Source organism: Neoarius graeffei, chromosome 20 (genome assembly GCF_027579695.1).
Source record: "Neoarius graeffei isolate fNeoGra1 chromosome 20, fNeoGra1.pri, whole genome shotgun sequence".
Taxonomy (NCBI): Eukaryota; Metazoa; Chordata; class Actinopteri; order Siluriformes; family Ariidae; genus Neoarius; species Neoarius graeffei.
The window spans coordinates 17,227,576-17,245,726 of NC_083588.1; the positions used below are offsets into that span (position 1 = coordinate 17,227,576).

Consider the following 18,151-nt stretch of genomic DNA (forward strand, 5'->3'; position numbering starts at 1 on the left):
TTCTACAGGGTCGCAGGCAAGTTGGATCCTATCCCAGCTGACTACGGGCGAAAGGCGGGGTACACCCTGGACAAGTCGCCAGGTCATCACAGGGCTGACACAGACAACCATTCACACTCACATTCACACCTACGGTCAATTTAGAGTCACCAGTTAACCTAACCTGCACGTCTTTGGACTGCGGGGGAAACCGGAGCACCCGGAGGAAATCCACGCGGACACGGGGAGAACATGCAAACTCCGCACAGAAAGGCCCTCGCCGGCCACGGGGCTCGAACCCGGACCTTCTTGCTGTGAGGCGACAGCGCTAACCACTACACCACCGTGCCGCCCATATTACAAATCAAAGATTGAAAAAAACTGCTTAATTTTTAGAAAACTGACAATATTCTGTCTTGCCCCTTTTCCACCAAAGCAGTTCCAGGGCTGGTTCGGGGCCAGTGCTTAGTTTGGAACAGGGTTTTCTGTTTCCACTGACAAAGAACTGGCTCTGGGGCCAGAAAAACCGGTTCCAGGCTAGCACCAACTCTCTGCTGGGCCAGAGGAAAGAACCACTTATGTTAGCAGGGGGGCGGAGTTGTTAAGACCAACAACAATAACAAGACCGCAAAAGATCTCCATTTTTAAGCGACGAGAAGCCGCAGCTGTACAAACGCTAAGTCATCCATTATTATTATTATTATTACTGTTGTTGCTGCTGCTGCTGCTTCCGTGTTGTTTTTGCTTCGATATTCGCGCCAAGGTTTATGCAAACGTAGCGACGTAACTGACGTATACAGCGACGTAATGACGTAGCTCCGCGAGCTATGGAAAAGCAAATTGGTTCTCAGCTGGCTCGCAAGTTGAACGAGTTGTGAACCACCACCGGCTCCGAACCAGCCCTGGAACTGATTTGGTGGAAAAGGGGTATCTGAGGATCACGTGGTCCAAAATTGGCCTCATTAACGAATGAGATCAAATGTTTTTTTCTTAACTTTTTTTTATTTTTCAAGATATTTACATGGAAATTGGCAGGCACATAGATGGTCATATCCTGAATACAAAGTCTGAAAATAAACCAGGAAAACTAATTACGCAAATTAGTATTTAATTAATATTAGGCTAATTAGGTAAAAACGTTAAATCGGTACACTCTCTTCTTCAAAGTTTCACCAAATGGCTTTATTTATGCAATATAAAGCTGATCTAACTCATTTATACAAGACAAAGATGGAGAAATCAATGTTAATTATAAAATATGCATAAATACACACACTGTCATTCACAGCTACCATTCTCTATTTAAAAAAAAAAAAAAGGAAGAAAAGATTATTTCTAATCCCCTCTTTGTGCTCTGTAGGCCTTTGTATTTCTAATTAGGGCCTACTAGTGTTCATGTAAAAGAATATAAATGATCATTTCAATTAATATTCACAGCTTTCAAGGCAAACCTCGAAAAACTGCATGAGCCACATCCAATAAACAATTCACATGAACTGGATTGAAATTGACACTTACGTTTCTGCCTTCTGGTTTTTTAAAATCTCATTCTGACCACTAAGATCTCAATATTTTTCATCAAAACAACTACAGTTATATTCTCAAATAGTTATTTATTTACATGAATCAGTTTGATTTGAAAACATAAGTAGGTAAAGCTACGAAAACTTACTTCAAAGTCTCCCATGAAGCATAACATCAAAACTAGCTGAAACAGTGAGAGCGAGAGAACATCCCTGTGAAAGTTATCTGATTGATATTCATGAGTAATCCAGTCGGAAAACGATCAGGAGAGAGAGAGAGAGAGAGAGAGCGCGAGCCTGAGCGCTTTCCCATGACTCAAAAAGCAACGGCAGTTTCCCCAACGTCCCGCGAGCAGTCTCTACTCTGTTGTACCAACTTCAACCCGTCATTACTACCAAAAGTACTGAACAGCTCTTAACGAAATCAGTTTATTTGGAAAGCAGAGAATATAAACTTTTTAATGATAGAAAATATTCAAGAGTTAAGCAATGACAGATTTGGAAACTCAGAGGAGCGTCTGCATGGACAATTTTCACAGCACGGCCATTGAGCGTCTGATACGCCTGGCACAGGTGTAGACGCACTGAAGGATCCCCATTTCAAGGACCTAAAGCAGCCACAGAAACTAACTAAGCCACTTCAGTTAAGGACTCACAAGAATTCACAAGAGGTTTTCCATACTTAGCAGTTGGAAGCATCACCAATTATTACCTATGGTAAAGTTCTGCTCTCACACAGAGAGCACAACCCTGACACAACCCTCCCCAATCTCAGGCCAAGTTTACATTAGACCGTATCTGTCTCGTTTTCTTCACAGATGCACTGTCCGTTTACATTAAACCGCCTGGAAACGCCGGGAAACGGGAATCCGCCAGGGTCCACGTATTCAATCCAGATCGTGTCTGGTCCGGTGCTGTGTAAACATTGAGAATACGCGGATACGCTGTGCTGAGCTCTAGCTGGCATCGTCATTGGACAACATCACTGTGACATCCACCTTCCTGATTCGCTGGCGTTGGTCATGTGACGCGACTGCTGAAAAACGTCGCGGACTTCCGCCTTGTATCACCTTTCATTAAAGAGTATAAAAGTATGAAAATACTGCAAATACTGATGCAAATACTGCCCATTGTGTAGCTATGATGGTCTTTAGGCTTGCCATCCTTCTACTTGCAAGTGGTAAGTGACGCGCATGCCCGATATGCACTGGGATCACACACAGCGGCTCAGTCCCGAATCACTGCTCGTGCGCTTCACTCGCGCGCTCTGTGAGCTGCGCAGGGCCGGAGTGCGCACCCTCCAGAGGGCACTCGCTGTTCAGAGCGGAGTGATTTGGAGCGCAGGATGCCTGCGGAGCCAAGCGTATCCGTGTATTGGTGTTGCTGTGTGCACACAAATCGTGTATTGGCGTTGCTGTGTGCACGCTAATCGTTTTAAAAACGTTAATCTGATGATCCACTGATACGGTCTAATGTAAACCCCACCTCAGTATGCACTGGCTTGCGCAACCCCAGTGGCTGGGTATTTTTACCTAATCTGATTGTCTTTGAACTGTTTGTTTGTTTATTTGTTGGATCCCCATTAGCTGTGGCAATGCCACAGCTATTCTTCCTGGGGTCCACTATTCAATAAAAATCATCTCCAATTAATTATGTCATTATATAAAATTATGTCATTAAAAGTTACAAACGAAGCTTAAACAAGACAATCAGATAACAAACACATTACTATATATATATATAGAAACAAAAACCATTAAGTCACACAATTAATCTTACACAATTTACAATTAATATGTAAAAAAATATAAACCATCTTAACCATTATTCTTTCCTAAAAATAACTTAACTTGTTTTTTAAAAATGGATTTAGAACTTATTTCAGTTATAAAAGTTGGCATCCCGTTCCATGCAGTGATTGCTCTGTATCCCACTGTCCGTTGTAGGGCATTAGTATTAGCACGAGGTACTACAAATGTCCCTGTCATTGCAGACCTTGTATTATAGATATGAGTGTTAGAAGTTTTACAGAAAATACTATATTGTTTCAGTGGGGTTTTATTATTTAAAATTGCCCATGTTGAGTAGCCTGGCAAGCCAGACTAAATGTGAATATTTAGTCTGGCCTCGATCCGTAGACATTTCCGAAGCGGGTAGGAGGAACAAACCATTGTCTTTCAAACGGTCTCTGTGCGTATAGGCCAACGCTCTGACCAATCAGCGCAACAGTGACTGTGACGTAGTCAGAGCGACAGAAAGCAGTGGGGGAGGCCTTGAAATTAAATAATTTTTCAAAATGCGTATTAATTAATAAACAGGTTCTAGATATTAAGAAGTTTGGAGATAATGACCACAAGTTTGGAGTCTGTACCACATACACATTTTTTTCCAAGTGTTTTTCAAGGGTTTGCGTAAACTGTTTTTGAGAGTTTTTATTTAGTGGTGTTTGGTGAAATAATTTCCCTTAAATTTAAAATAACGGGAAAATAAGAAACAATCAAAAAGTAATGTTTCAAAGCTGTTTATTAATTCTTCGTACTGCACAAACTAGCCCCATCCTTTTGGCTACGAGCAGAGCCAGCTGGTAGATCAGACTTTTGCCATAGCCGGTCGGCAAAACAGCGAAAACGGCCTTCTTGAAAAGGAATGAGCGGAGAGCCTCTTCCTGCTCATGTTTCAACGAAAACTCCAAGTCTAATTCTTCTAAAACTGATTCCAAAGCGGAGTCAAACGCGCGCTGTTCACTAGCCGTAGCCATCTTTCCTGTTGCGCTTTCTCCAGCGTCGCGCAGCTTTGTCGTCACTCCTGCAAAAGCCCGCCCAAAGAATCCAAACAAAAACCTTGCGTTGTGATTGGCGGGCACGATTTGATGCCCGGGGTGTTTTTGTTTATATGGTGCGAGGCTAGACCCACTCGCTAGGCAAAAAATATTTTTGGCCGCTAGGCGGGTGGGTCTAGTTTACTAGGCTACATGTTGAGATCAATAAAGAGGCCCTAAATTTATCCTCAACCTTTAGCCAGTGTAAACAAGAGTGCATGTCCATGATGCTAGTGTACTGTGGGCATTTGAGAATTAGCCTTGCTGCCTTGTTCTGTACTACCTGAAGTTTGGCTAGATTTGTTCTAGATGCATTGGAGCATACTATGTTACAATACTCTATCTGACTCAGAACCAAGGCGCTAAATCACTCTTTTCATTAATCCTTGTGTAATGAAATTCCTACACCTTCTAACCAATACAAGGGCACAACTCATTTTATTCACTATTTTATCTATTTGTTTTGACCAAGTCAATCTACTGTCTAAAATTACACCCAGTAACATTGTTTCCTTTACTTGTTCAATAGGCAGGCTTTCGTCTAAACGGGGGAACAGGGGCGCTGCGCCCTCTTACTCTCGGCGTGCGCTCCCTTACCGACTCCGTGAAAACATCCCAGCAACACTACGTGACAATGTGTCTGATCATCAAATACGTTATAATTGCTCCAAAAATATTCCAATCATAGTAGATACACCGCCAGACGGTGCAAAAACAATCCGAATTGGCGTTTTCCAGACTGAGGCGCCATGTTGTTTAGTTGTTTACTTGTCGCGGCTGCTCTCGCGAGATTTGACATGGGTTACATACAAGGTCGGCTGACTTGTAGAGCGAGATTTCTCGAGACTGAATGACCTTTCACCCACCGGCGCGGGAGCTTTTGACAGAAGTAGTTCGCGAGTTGTTTTTGTTGACACTTGGGCATTTAAAGATGCCTTCCCGCGGCACGAAGCGGAAGAAAGCCAAAGACTGTCCGGGGCAGAAGAAGATTACTTCTTTCTTTTTCAATGTTGACAGACAATTTGTTACAATTTCCCTCTCAGATAGCCTCAGAATGTCCCATTGTAGCATTTTTCAAAGGCTTTGCATGGCGGGGGGGACAACTGGCACCATCTCCCCCCCCCCGCTTCGCTCCCTCGCCATGGTGAGCGCCCTCATACTAAATTTTTCTAGAAAAAACCCTGATAGGTATTTGGTTTATAGAGAGCATAACATCAAAACTAGCTGAAACAGTGAGAGCGAGAGAACATCCCTGTGAAAGTTCTCTGATTGATATTCACGAGTAATCCAATCGGAAACCGATCAGGAGAGAGAGCGAGCCTGAGCGCTCTGTGGGGGAAACCGGAGCACCCAGAGGAAACCCACACAGACACGAGGACCTCTTACTGTGAGACGACAACACGAACCACTGCACCACCGTCTGTGCCACCCTCATAGCTTCCAGTTCCTCTGTCCTCTCATCCTCTGAATATTTTTTGCATTGTCCTTGATTGGTTTCATGATCGTAAATTCCTTATCGCTTTTTACCAGCAGCCAAAAATGGAATTTCTGCCCATTTTGGGCTGTCCGTGTTCACCAGTGAATTTATTTGTCATGTCAGAATTAGCAGTTTTTCTTAAGTATTTCTTTTTTCCCCCTGCTAGGTTTAAATGTTATACAGGGTGTTTAAAAAAATTCGATATCATTTCACAATCTAATAACTTCGCCAATTCTCGTTCAATTGACTTAAAATTTTAACAGCATGTGTGGAAACAGGTCAAAATTTTACACTTAATGTTTTTTGTTTTTATCTTTTTTAGGGGGGCGGCACAGTGGTGTAGTGGTTAGCGCTGTCGCCTCACAGCAAGAAGGTCCGGGTTCGAGCCCCGTGGCCGGCGAGGGCCTTTCTGTGCGGAGTTTGCATGTTCTCCCCGTGTCCGCGTGGGTTTCCTCCGGGTGCTCCGGTTTCCCCCACAGTCCAAAGACATGCAGGTTAGGTTAACTGGTGACTCTAAATTGACCGTAGGTGTGAATGTGAGTGTGAATGGTTGTCTGTGTCTATGTGTCAGCCCTGTGATGACCTGGCGACTTGTCCAGGGTGTACCCCGCCTTTCGCCCATAGTCAGCTGGGATAGGCTCCAGCTTGCCTGCGACCCTGTAGAAGGATAAAGCGGCTAGAGATAATGAGATGAGATCTTTTTTGGGTATAGTAATGCCATTCACTGGGGAGAAAAAAAAAAAAAAAAAAAAGGCGTTTTGTATGTTAGAGTGCCGTGTCTCAGGCGGCGTGCATATTGAAAATTTGTGAAATCGTCCATGGAATCCAGATACCTTTGAATTTCTCATTCAAATTTTGAGGAATAAAAATTTTATATTGCTCAACATTAAGCCTGTTCAGTTTCATTTGCCTAGACCATGTAGTTTCTGGGATATTTACATCTCAAATTTTTTGAAACACCCTGTAGTTTTATTCTGGCATACAGTGTTTATAACAAAGCTCATTTTCTCGTGATAACGAGATCATTTTTCTCTTTAACGCAAGGATAGCCTGTTTTGTTATAACAAGTTAATTATTTAGTAATTATTACTAATTATTAATAATGCCAGTTTATTTAATACGTTTAGTCATTTTGCTTCATGTAGCCGTTTATGTATTTTCATTTGTCCATTTACTGACGTTTTCTTTAATTTATTCAATATTGACAAACTGAATGAATGTGAAATTTCTCGTGATGCCCTGAGATGTCCTCCCCTTAGATCAGCATGCGCCTATCCTACCTTACGCCGAGACATACAGTATGGGTAATCCGCTATACCTTATTCGTGACTGGGAAACGAGGAATTTCCAGTAAGCACGGGTCAAAAGCTCGCGTTGATTAAGTCCCTGCACTTTACACACACACACCACCCGTCTACTACTGATCATGAATTATTGAAAAAATAAAATTAAAAAATTTATGATATTTATAAATAATTAACTCATTACCATGAGAAAACCGGCTTTGTTACCTGGAGATAATGCAGTAATTCTCATCAACACCAAAAAATGGCAGTAAAAATGTTTTGTAAGCACAGCAAACAGCTTCCACACCAACCTGCCTCAACTCCCCTCCAACCATGAAATCACACGCTGTCCGAACTTTTCCCCTGCAACAAGCATCAAGGATTCTAACGTTAAGATGCTGCAGTATGTCTGCATTTTTGCAAAAATCTTCGTGGGCACTAAATTAAGCTCATCGTAATGGGAACAATTTGGAAGGTGGACTCCACCAAGAAGGTGCTGCAGCTGACACACCAGTTTGAGCCCAATGCTGTAGCTAGGCTTCCTATATCCAAGGGTGGAGGCATGGCGGAGCAACACTCACCCCACTAGCATGATGTGGCACATCAGAAACTATGCAGCTCAGCCCTGCAGAACTGCCCAGGTATTTACAGTGTTTTAAGTCCGCTCATTTTTCATAACTGTGCCATGAGAACGTATTTAACTTCCTGTTTATGAGCAGATCATCCATTAGTAGGCCTATTATACTAATACATAAACATACTATAAAAGATATAAGAGGCGGATGTTGGTATTTAAGCATTCATCATGGCTACGGGGGCTTTTTAATGGCTGCCTGGGGAGCTGCACTGAGGTACAGTTCAATAGTGTAATGCCCTTAACCAGGAAGCTTTGAACTATTCCAGGAAATTCCCAGTTAAATCTGAAGCACACACGTTAGTAACGCACTCCACATTATGGTGGTATCCAAATTACAAACCCCCCAGATACCTGGAAAATTAATGACCTGTTTGGTTTGTAAACGCTACAGAAGTGTCTTCCTATACTTTTAAATTAAACATTTAAAAACACCCCTATATGTAAACAGGAAGCAAATTTGAGTATTAATAACTAAAAAACATGTCTAGATCAGTACAAGCAGTCAGTACGTTTACATGCGCATCCAAATCGAGCTACTGTCGGTAATCGAGCTGAGGGTCCCAGCAGGGGTGCCAGAGAAATCCAATCCTACATGCATACTGTGAAATCGAGCTATTGAGTGAGGTGCATTGTGCACCCGAGCCACAGGTGGCGCTACACGCTCCATCGTGTTGGTACACTTCCGGTTGTCGTCATGAAGAGCTATTCAAGAGTATAAACAAAGGGACTACAGGCGGAAATTAGCATGCACTGCTATAACCTGGTACAGACATCTGTCCTTACCACAAGGATAATGTTTAATTTGTACACTGTCCCTTTTAAAAATAAAATAAACTCTAAAAAGAGTGTAGTTTGTATGTATGAAAAGAAGTGTTCCTAATAAAGTGGGTGGCTAAGGTGAAGTGTCATGCCGACCGAGGCTGTTGTGTTTCCCGCTTGTGGTCTCGTCACTTCCGGAAGGGGCAGTGCTGAAGTAAGTAGCTCGAATACGTAGCTCGATAGGGTTTACATGCACCAAGTAGCTCGGCAGAAATCGCATAATCTAGGTCGTGTAGCTCGAATGCGAGAAATCAAGTTCGGTTCAATTTCAGCCGAGCTAAGGTGTTTACATGCCATTTAGAACTTCGATTTCAGACGAGCAACGGCAGAAATTCGATTTTCTCTATGTGCATGTAAACGCACTGACTGTTGCCAAGTGCATTGTTTTCCAGCGACTGTGGACTACACTTAAGCTGCCAGTGTGCTTTTCAAGACAATTTGAGGACCCTGAGCAGGCAACTAAAAAAGGCCAAGGACACAAGGTTAATCTACTGCGAGATGGATTTCCAGAGCCGTGGTCCTGAAATCTTGGCTCATTATTACTAAATAAGCCAGCTAAGGTTTCCTTTAAAGGGGTACCAAATATAATGTATACAGTTGCTGATGTGACAAAGTAACGTATTCTTAAGTATTCTATCAAATTTATATACTAGAAAACAACGAAATATCTTGGTAATTGTAAATATAATAGTCGGTACGCTAAACGGCACAAGAGTCGCCATTTTTAAAAGACCGTGACGTCACTGCACTAGGAGAGAAGCGTGTAATCATGGCGTCTGGCGCATCAAGTGAAAGCGACAGCTCTGTCGAATCATACGAAGAGATCCCGCAAGACACACTGCAAGCAGGCTATGGCTTAGAAGGGTACCAGTTTGAACCTAGGAGAGGTACTCTCGACTCCGGTGATGAAATAAGAGCAGAAAGCTCGGATGACGGCGAGGATGAGACTGATGCCGACCATGGGCATGGCGAGCGTGGGGCAGAGCGTCTGCGTGCAGGTGACACGGCGTGGTGCTCGTGCGGAAAATGTAACATGGAGTTGCTCACGAGTCCAGCAGAATTTATTTGCTGCAATGAGATAGGCGCCACCCGTGGACTTGTGAAATCGTCGCAAGAGGCAGAAACAGGTATTTCACACGTGCTATTCCCAACCTCAATGAGCCAACACAACTGGGCACATACATACGTCATGAGTGTTACGCAGAGAAAATGAACGTGCATTCTGATTGGATAAAATTAATATCATGGCGGGCTGTTCAAACTGCGGAAATAGTTTGCTCGAGCTACTTTCAAAACACTATAACTTTCCAACCTTAGAACAAAAAAAACTTTTGGAAGTCTTGAATAAGGTTCGTCAATGTGTGTTTTATTGTTATATTTACTCTATATATTGCCCTCTGTTCCCCTTTAACAAATAAGAAACTTATCTATCCATGCACTAAACTGGAGGACAAAGGCAAAGCACTGACTAAATCACAGTATTGATTAAATCCTGCAAAACCATGACGGGGCTGGCACTTCAGGGAAAGTGGAAAAGTTCCATCCATCCATTATCTGTAGCTGCTTATGCTGTGCAGGGTCACGGGCAAGCTGGAGCCTATCCCAGCTGACTACGGGCGAAAGGCGGGGTACACCCTGGACAAGTCGCCAGATCATCACAGGGCTGACACATAGAGACAACCAACCATTCACACTCACATTCACACCTACGGTCAATTTAGAGCCACCAATTAGGGCCTCTGCATGCTCTTGCGACAAGGCTTTCGCAGATAGCTTTTTGCAGACAGTTGTAATTTATCGTTGAGCGGGGAGTTATAGGCGTGCGCGATGTTATTCACTGCCACAACGCAAGGGGGCGCAAAGTCGCGAAATCGCTAGTAGTAGTTGGTGGGTGTGGTTAGTGGAGTGTTTATCCCCCAGTTACTTATAATGACTAGAACTGGAGTCGTATAGATGTACGTACTTCCTCACTTCCTCGATCAACCGCTCTTCGTGCTGCTCCATCTTCGCTCGCGTTTTTAAAAATGGCGGTAGTGAAAACAAACCAAACCGGGAAAGTAGGGAAGCGGAAGTGCGTGTACAGCGGATGTAGAGTGGACCAATCGGAGTCCTCTTGTCTGTGAGGCTGTCTGCGGTGGTCACAATTTTTGGGAAGTGCGCGCAGAGCGTCTGCGAAGGGTGGGGGGCTATGCAGACACCATCTGCGAGGACTGCGTTGTCAGCATAAATTGGCCTTTAGCCTAATCTGCATGTCTTTGGACTGTAGGGGAAACCGGAGCACCCGGAGTAAACCCACACAGACACGGGGAGAACATGCAAACTCCACACAGCTTGAACCTAGAACCTTCTTGCTGTGAGGTGACAGTGCTAACCACTACACGACCATGGAAACAGTGGAAAACAACAACTTTGAAAAATAGAAATGCAACCAAAAACAGTCACATTATTAAGAGATCATGCAGATGAAATAGGACAGGAGTTCAAAAGATCAAGCAGTCCTTTTAAAAAAAAAAAAAAAAACCCCACACACATTAAGCCACTTGAGGTCATGCATCACAGCGATCTTATGGATAATGGTGTTCTTAGGCACGACACAAATAAAGTGTTTGCTAAAACACCCCTAGCCATGATAAAACCACTGTAATACATGGCCTCAAGCTCTTTTATATAAGATTATATGAGTGTTTTTAAATATTACACATTAGCATAATATGTATTATTACAAGTGTAAACTGCAGTGTACCTCCCATAATTTCCTTCAGGATGAATAAAGTATCTATCCATCTATCTATCTAATACGTTCATACGTAAAAGGTTTCCAGAGAAGCAGGACAGATTTCAGACAAAAGCCCTTTATCAGCTATGCAGGAAAAGTGCTTCTAAGGCGGAGTGTGTGTTTTTGTTTTTATATACTACTAAGAACCAAAAGGTCCTCATAAGGATAGTAAAATCTGACAATTGCGACCTTGTGGGGACATCTGGATGGTTCCCATAAGGAAATTGCTGCCGTTGCATTTCCCTCATCTCATCTCATTATCTCTAGCCGCTTTATCCTTCTACAGGGTCGCAGGCAAGCTGGAGCCTATCCCAGCTGACTACGGGCGAAAGGCGGGGTACACCCTGGACAAGTCGCCAGGTCATCACAGGGCTGACACATAGACACAGACAACCATTCACACTCACATTCACACCTACGGTCAATTTAGAGTCACCAGTTAACCTAACCTGCATGTCTTTGGACTGTGGGGGAAACCGGAGCACCCGGAGGAAACCCACGCGGACACGGGGAGAACATGCAAACTCCACACAGAAAGGCCCTCGCCGGCCCCGGGGCTCGAACCCAGGACCTTCTTGCTGTGAGGCGACAGCGCTAACCACTACACCACCGTGCCGGCGTTTTTATATACTACTAAGAACCAAAAGGTCCTCATAAGGATAGTAAAATCTGACAATTGCGACCTTGTGAGGACATCTGGATGGTTCCCATAAGGAAATTGCTGCCGTTGTATTTTTTTTTTTAAATAAAAATAAAAAAATAAATAAATAAAAAAAGAGCCCAAAAGTTTCCTTTTCATTACTGAGGTTAAGATTAGGTTTAGGTGCAGGCACAGCATTAATTAACTGCATTAATAATTAGGTCAGTGGAAGGTCCTCACAAGGATAGCGAAACACAGGCTTGTAGTACTCGAGAGTCTAGGACTCGGACTCAAGTCCGACTTGTGCTCTAATTTTAAGGACTCGTGACTTGACTCGGACTCGCGCATTGATTCAGATTCGTAAATTGGAGACGAGGACTCGGAATTTTTCTTTATTTTTTTGTAACATGCCATAATAATTTGGCATAAGATATTTATATCTACATTAATTTTTATACTAATTTCGTGCAAGAGGATGCACATTCACCTGTTCATACATCATGTTCAGGAACAAAACTAACGTTAATGGCGCTAAAATGCCTGGAGAGAACACTCCTAGGACTGTCCGCTTTGCTTATACAGACTTCTCATGCAGTGGGGGGGCGGGGGGGATGCACTGCTGTGTGTTCCATATGTAGAAGAACTATCGAGGAGACGACAGGGATAACCTCGAACTTCAATCGTCATTTGGTAAGACTCCACCCAGAGAAGGAAGTAACACACTATTGGCCCTTTTCCACTACCCTTTTTCAGCTCACTTCAGCCCGACACGGCTCGCGTTTCGACTCCCTCAGAGCAGCACGACTCAGCTCGCTTCAGCCCTACTCAGCACCCAAAATTCGCACGGTTTTGGAGTAGGGCTGAAGCAAGCCAAACCGAGCCGAGTGGGGCTAGGGGCGTGAGGAGACACTCCCCTGTGCACTGATTGGTGAGGAGGAGTGTCCTCACATGCCCCGCAAGCACGCTGGGATCTGTAAACACCGTAAACCCGGAAGAAGAAGAATTATGAATTACGAGAATTTCTGAAGCCTTATGCGCCTCGCCTCATCTATACGCTCTTGCCAGTATCTGTTGGCGTTGTCGGTGACAACAAGCCACAGCACCAAGACCAGCAACACTAACGACTCCATGTCCTCCATGTTTATTGTTTACTATCCGGGTCGTGAGACTACCGCTTAAAAGGTCACTGATGTCACTGTTTGCACTGCCTAACGACATCACATGATGTCCACCCACTTTCGCTAACGCCACCCAATGTGTCCACCCACTTCCAGCCAGCACGGTTCAGCGTGGTTGTAGTCGAAATGCAACTCCAACAGCCCCGCTCAGCTCGACACGGCTCAGCCCGACTCAGCCGCGTTGGTAGTGGAAAAGCGGCATATGTTCATTGCTCTGTTGATAGTGGGCGGGGCTTGCTGAGCGATGAACAAGGTTTTTATCTGTAGCTTATTAACTAAAATGGTGCAGTCAAGCAGTAATGCTAGTCCAACACAGTTTGACATAAAGGCAGCAACAGACACCGTCAAATGGTGCGGTTGGAGTCTTGTTCTCGGACTCGACTCGAAATTTTCTTTAATGACTTGGACTTCACTGGGGACTCAAGACTGGACTCGGACTCAAGGTTTAGTGACTCGACTACAAGACTGGTGAGACAAGTGTGTGTGGTATGCAGTATGATCATAAAACTACTAATAATGTGTTGAGACCAATACCTCATGATGCAACAGCAGGAAGAGCAGCAACAAAAGTCAATCAAATCTCAGCACACCAGGTCAGCCCATGTGTGATCATCCAAGCCCCGGATCAATAGGAGTTCCGATTGCTGACAAGGACACTCACCTTGAGACTTCAGTAGCATTCAATCTGCCCCTGCAACTGTGTCCGCATTGGGCCACCACAGTGTGTCATGCCTCATGGCTTCCACCAACCTATGAAGCAGCAAAATACAATAATGAAAAGATTACAACCAAACACGCTTGGATACTGAAAGTACATACGCAAGCACATACACAAATTAAATACACTGCAGTTTCAAGCAACAGTAAATTCCAAATGACGTAACCCGATGCTAAATTCATTGTAGGCTGTTTCTGGGACATCCTTATGGGGATGCAGCAAAATTCTGGCCACTAATCATTTTTATACCTTTATTTATACAACCTTACATTTCATATTAATGAGGTGAAGATCAGGCACGTTAAACATCCAATGTACAGTTACCTATCAAATAAAATGACTATAAATAAATGCAAAATTACTACAAATCATAAACAAAATTTAAAGGACTAAAATAAGTAAGTTTATTCTTATTTATTGTTTATATACAGTGTCTTGCAAAAGTATTCATCCCCCTGGGGTTTGTCCCGTTTTGTCGCATTACAAGCTGGAATTAAAATGGATTTTTGGAGGGTTAGCACCATTTAATATACACAACATGCCTACCATTTTAAAGTTGCAAATTGTTGTTTTATTGTGACACAAACAATAATTAAGATGAAAAAACAGAAATCTGGAGTGTGCATAGGCAGGGCTCGAAATTCGTGTATTTTTTCACCAGCCAGCCGGACTAGTTACCTTCCAAAGTAACTCGCCAAACAGAAAATCAACTAGCCAAAATTTGTTCATGTATGAATTTTACTTCTGTCAAAAATAACGCAAAAGAGAGGAGTTACCATTGTTCATGACTAATGTGCATTTATTTCAAGACCCGAGTATTTGGATACTGTTGTTAAATACATAAATGAGAACCACACAGAGCACCATAATATAATCTCATCTCATTATCTGTAGCCGCTTTATCCTTCTACAGGGTCGCAGGCAAGCTGGAGCCTATCCCAGCTGACTATGGGCGAAAGGCGGGGTACACCCTGGCAGCGCTCGAAACTAACGGTGTCCCGATGTCCCGGGGACCATAAAAAATGTCATCGGGACACAAAATTATCATATCTGGGACAATCCCGGGACAATGGAAAAAAATAGATCTAGAAAAAAAGTTCTACATTAATATTATTTACAAAGCCGTAACACATACGTAGACATTCACCTAATTTGTCAGTTTTAATTTTAAAACGTTAACAGCGAAAAATACATAGTAGCTACACTTTCGATGCACCTGCATCCGTAGGCTACAGAGCAGCGCATTCTGTTCTAGAATCTTCGGCCGGAGTCCGCATTATATGGACTTGGAATGGAATTGCTACCGCACACGCTGCGCCGACTCTTGCCAGAACAAAAATGCTGAAGTGGTTGAAGCGGACCGACCGCGGGGAAGAAACTGAAAGCCCAGACATAACGTCTCCGGGACCTTCAGGATCCAAAGTGTCATCGCCTGGTCTGCAGGCAACGCTAGCAACTGAATGAACTTAATGAACACTGTTAGACACGTTATAAAATACAACAGGAATGATGTGGATGATATTGACGGAAGATACCGTTCAACAGAATAAATGAGTTTTCTTGGTGTCTTTCTAGTTCAGAAAGTTTAGTCAGTCAGCTGCACAGCTAGGCTCGGACCTGCCACTATGCTGATGTTGCAAACATTCGCACCCACGTTTCGGCAGCGAAAGTTCATAAAAATGGATAACGGAAAGTTCATAAAAATGGATAACGGTAATGGTGAAAATTATAAGTTGGCCTTATGTATAAGTAGATGAAATGAACATAAAAGGGGTCTTATTTTCAACTAAAGTGTACTGCAGATGTAGGGAGTTGAAACATTTTCTGAATGAGCTAGTTGGCCCCTTTAAATAAACGGGTATCTATTCATACAGTGAGATCACCAAAGTTTAATAAACTGAAAATGCAATAACTAATTTTGAAGTAGATGATGTATAGGACATGTGTCGCTTGTGTCTTGTGACTTATTGTAAAAATGATATAAAGGGTTCAAAATCGCATAGTTACAAATATAATAGTAACTTCATATGATAATATTAACCACTGGTTATTTCAGAGAGGAAAAAAATGGGGACACTATTGCTTCCATTCGGGACAATACAACACAGAATTCGGGACCACTGGGGGACACAAAGAAAAAAAGTTAATTTCGAGCCCTGCACCCTGGACAAGTCGCCAGGTCATCACAGGGCTGACACATAGACACAGACAACCATTCACACCTACGGTCAATTTAGAGTCACCAGTTAACCTAACCTGCATGTCTTTGGACTGTGGGGGAAACCGGAGCACCCGGAGGAAACCCACGCGGACACGGGGAGAACATGCAAACTCCACACAGAAAGGCCCTCGCCGGCCCCGGGGCTCGAACCCAGGACCTTCTTGCTGTGAGGCGACAGCGCTAACCACTACACCACCGTGCCACCCACCATAATATAATCTCAACAAATAATAATACAGGGTGTCTCAAAAAAATGTACTCACACTTTGAATGACGAGAAAACCTTTATTTATGAACAGAGTGAAATGGAATAGCTTCGAATACAGAAGACAAATGTAATTGAAGAATCATGTTCGCAAATGTTCAAATTGATGACCATTATTGTCCAGACAACGCTGTTAACGCGCACCAAGGGATTCGCAAACGTCACGAAACAGGTCATTAGGAATATCGCGACATTGTCTTTCAATTTCCAATTTCAATGCATCAATTGTTCTTGGTTTGGTGCGATAATTTCCTGCCATGCTGTGATTAATTAATTACACCTGCAACACAAAAAAGGCAGCATGTTAGGGACAGTTAAAGTGTGAGTACATTTTTTTGAGACACCCTGTATATTGGACTCCCCCCCCCCCCCCCCCCCCATCAGCGAGGGGGGGTCTGCAGGTTGGGATGTCTGTAAACCAATCAGGATGCTCTTTGTCTAGCATGCGCTTCATGAACAGGCACACACGCAGTCTCTCTCGCGCTCCGTCATATGCACGATGCAGACATTAATGTTTCGCGTGCACGCTCTTGCTCGCTTGCTCTAGATTCTGGGAGATATTATCCAATTTGCGGGCATCAGGGAGCCACTATCAATATGCGGGAGACTCCCGGAACTTCCGGGAGACTTGAGATGTCTGTTATATGCATGCGCAGGAGTGAAAAAAACGACAGCCTGACCGTCCTGCCGATAAACACATCGATTAACACAGACACGCAGGCCTAGACATTAAGCATTTACCACTGATGGCCCATTGGGCCAGTGGAATTGAAAAGTTACTGGCCCAAATGGAAAATGTGGTGGCCCGAATGCCTGCGGTACCCGAACCACAGCTGCCGCAGGTGCTTGCACAAAGAGGGGGGTCCGGGGGCCTTCCCCTGGAAAATTTTGAATTCATATTCGTGCATTAAGGTGAAATTGATGAAAATAAGATTATTCATATTTTGCTAACATTATTATATCTTTATTGTTTGTTCACATTGATATTTTATTGTTTGCATTTCTTGTTCTATCAATTTCTTAGTTACATTTAAAAATTTCCTTTGTTCTTCTTCTCTGTTCGTTTAACACATGCTGTTGATTACTGTTTTACATTAACAATTGTTTGTATAAGTTTTAGAATAAGCTAAGTTTTGCCTCACCATGCAACTAACTTGTCTATAGAATAAGCTTTGCCTGTAACCCACCCTGTGTGATGGAGACATATTTTCCTTTTTTGTCATGGTTTCAACTTTGGCTCATATATTCTCAACATTGTAGATATTGAATTCTCACCACTGTAGATATTCTAATAGAAATAGAGGTACAATTAACTTTTTACATACACCTTTATATAATAGCCACAAGACACACACAGGCCAGTCCCAAGTCTGGATAAAAGGTGAGGGTGGCATACTAACCCTCATCATGCTGGATTTAAATGGGTATTTTTATTCCCCATGAAGAAGTTTTATTTCTTAATTAATAAAATATAATGAGAATCATTGACAAACCATACATTTCCTGAAAGGGTGGACTTTGGGGAATAATCTAGTGAGATTTTTGCAAAGCCTTACCTGCTCGGGGGTGATTTATAACCCTAAATACCTGTTAATTAGCTAATTAACAGGTATGCTCAGGTGAGCCAAAAAGGGGTGAAATGTTGTATTTTTTTAATAAGATATAAACACCAAATTTTCAGGATATGTCCTTGGGGGAACTAGTAGTAAATTTTTGCAAATTCAGCTCATTTGCATAAACCGTTGCCATGGCAACAGCAGATACCCTTGCAACTGGGGGTATACTGGGTTTAGCATGGTCTGGTTGTAACAGAG

The 18,151-nt window shown here is 43.0% G+C and overlaps 1 protein-coding gene across 3 annotated transcripts in view; it reads right to left on the reverse strand.

The window, feature by feature from the left end:
• tex2 (testis expressed 2) overlaps positions 1–18,151 on the reverse strand; it is a 93,368-nt gene that overhangs the window by 64,427 nt on the left and 10,790 nt on the right. For 2 of the 3 annotated variants that reach the window (XM_060901350.1, XM_060901351.1), the window contains one exon: positions 13,795–13,883. The gene's annotated coding sequence lies outside the window, so the exon portion shown is untranslated. Of the gene's footprint in view, positions 1–13,667; positions 13,768–13,794; positions 13,884–18,151 lie in introns of those variants that run through there. The other variant, XM_060901353.1, reaches the window with a different exon arrangement.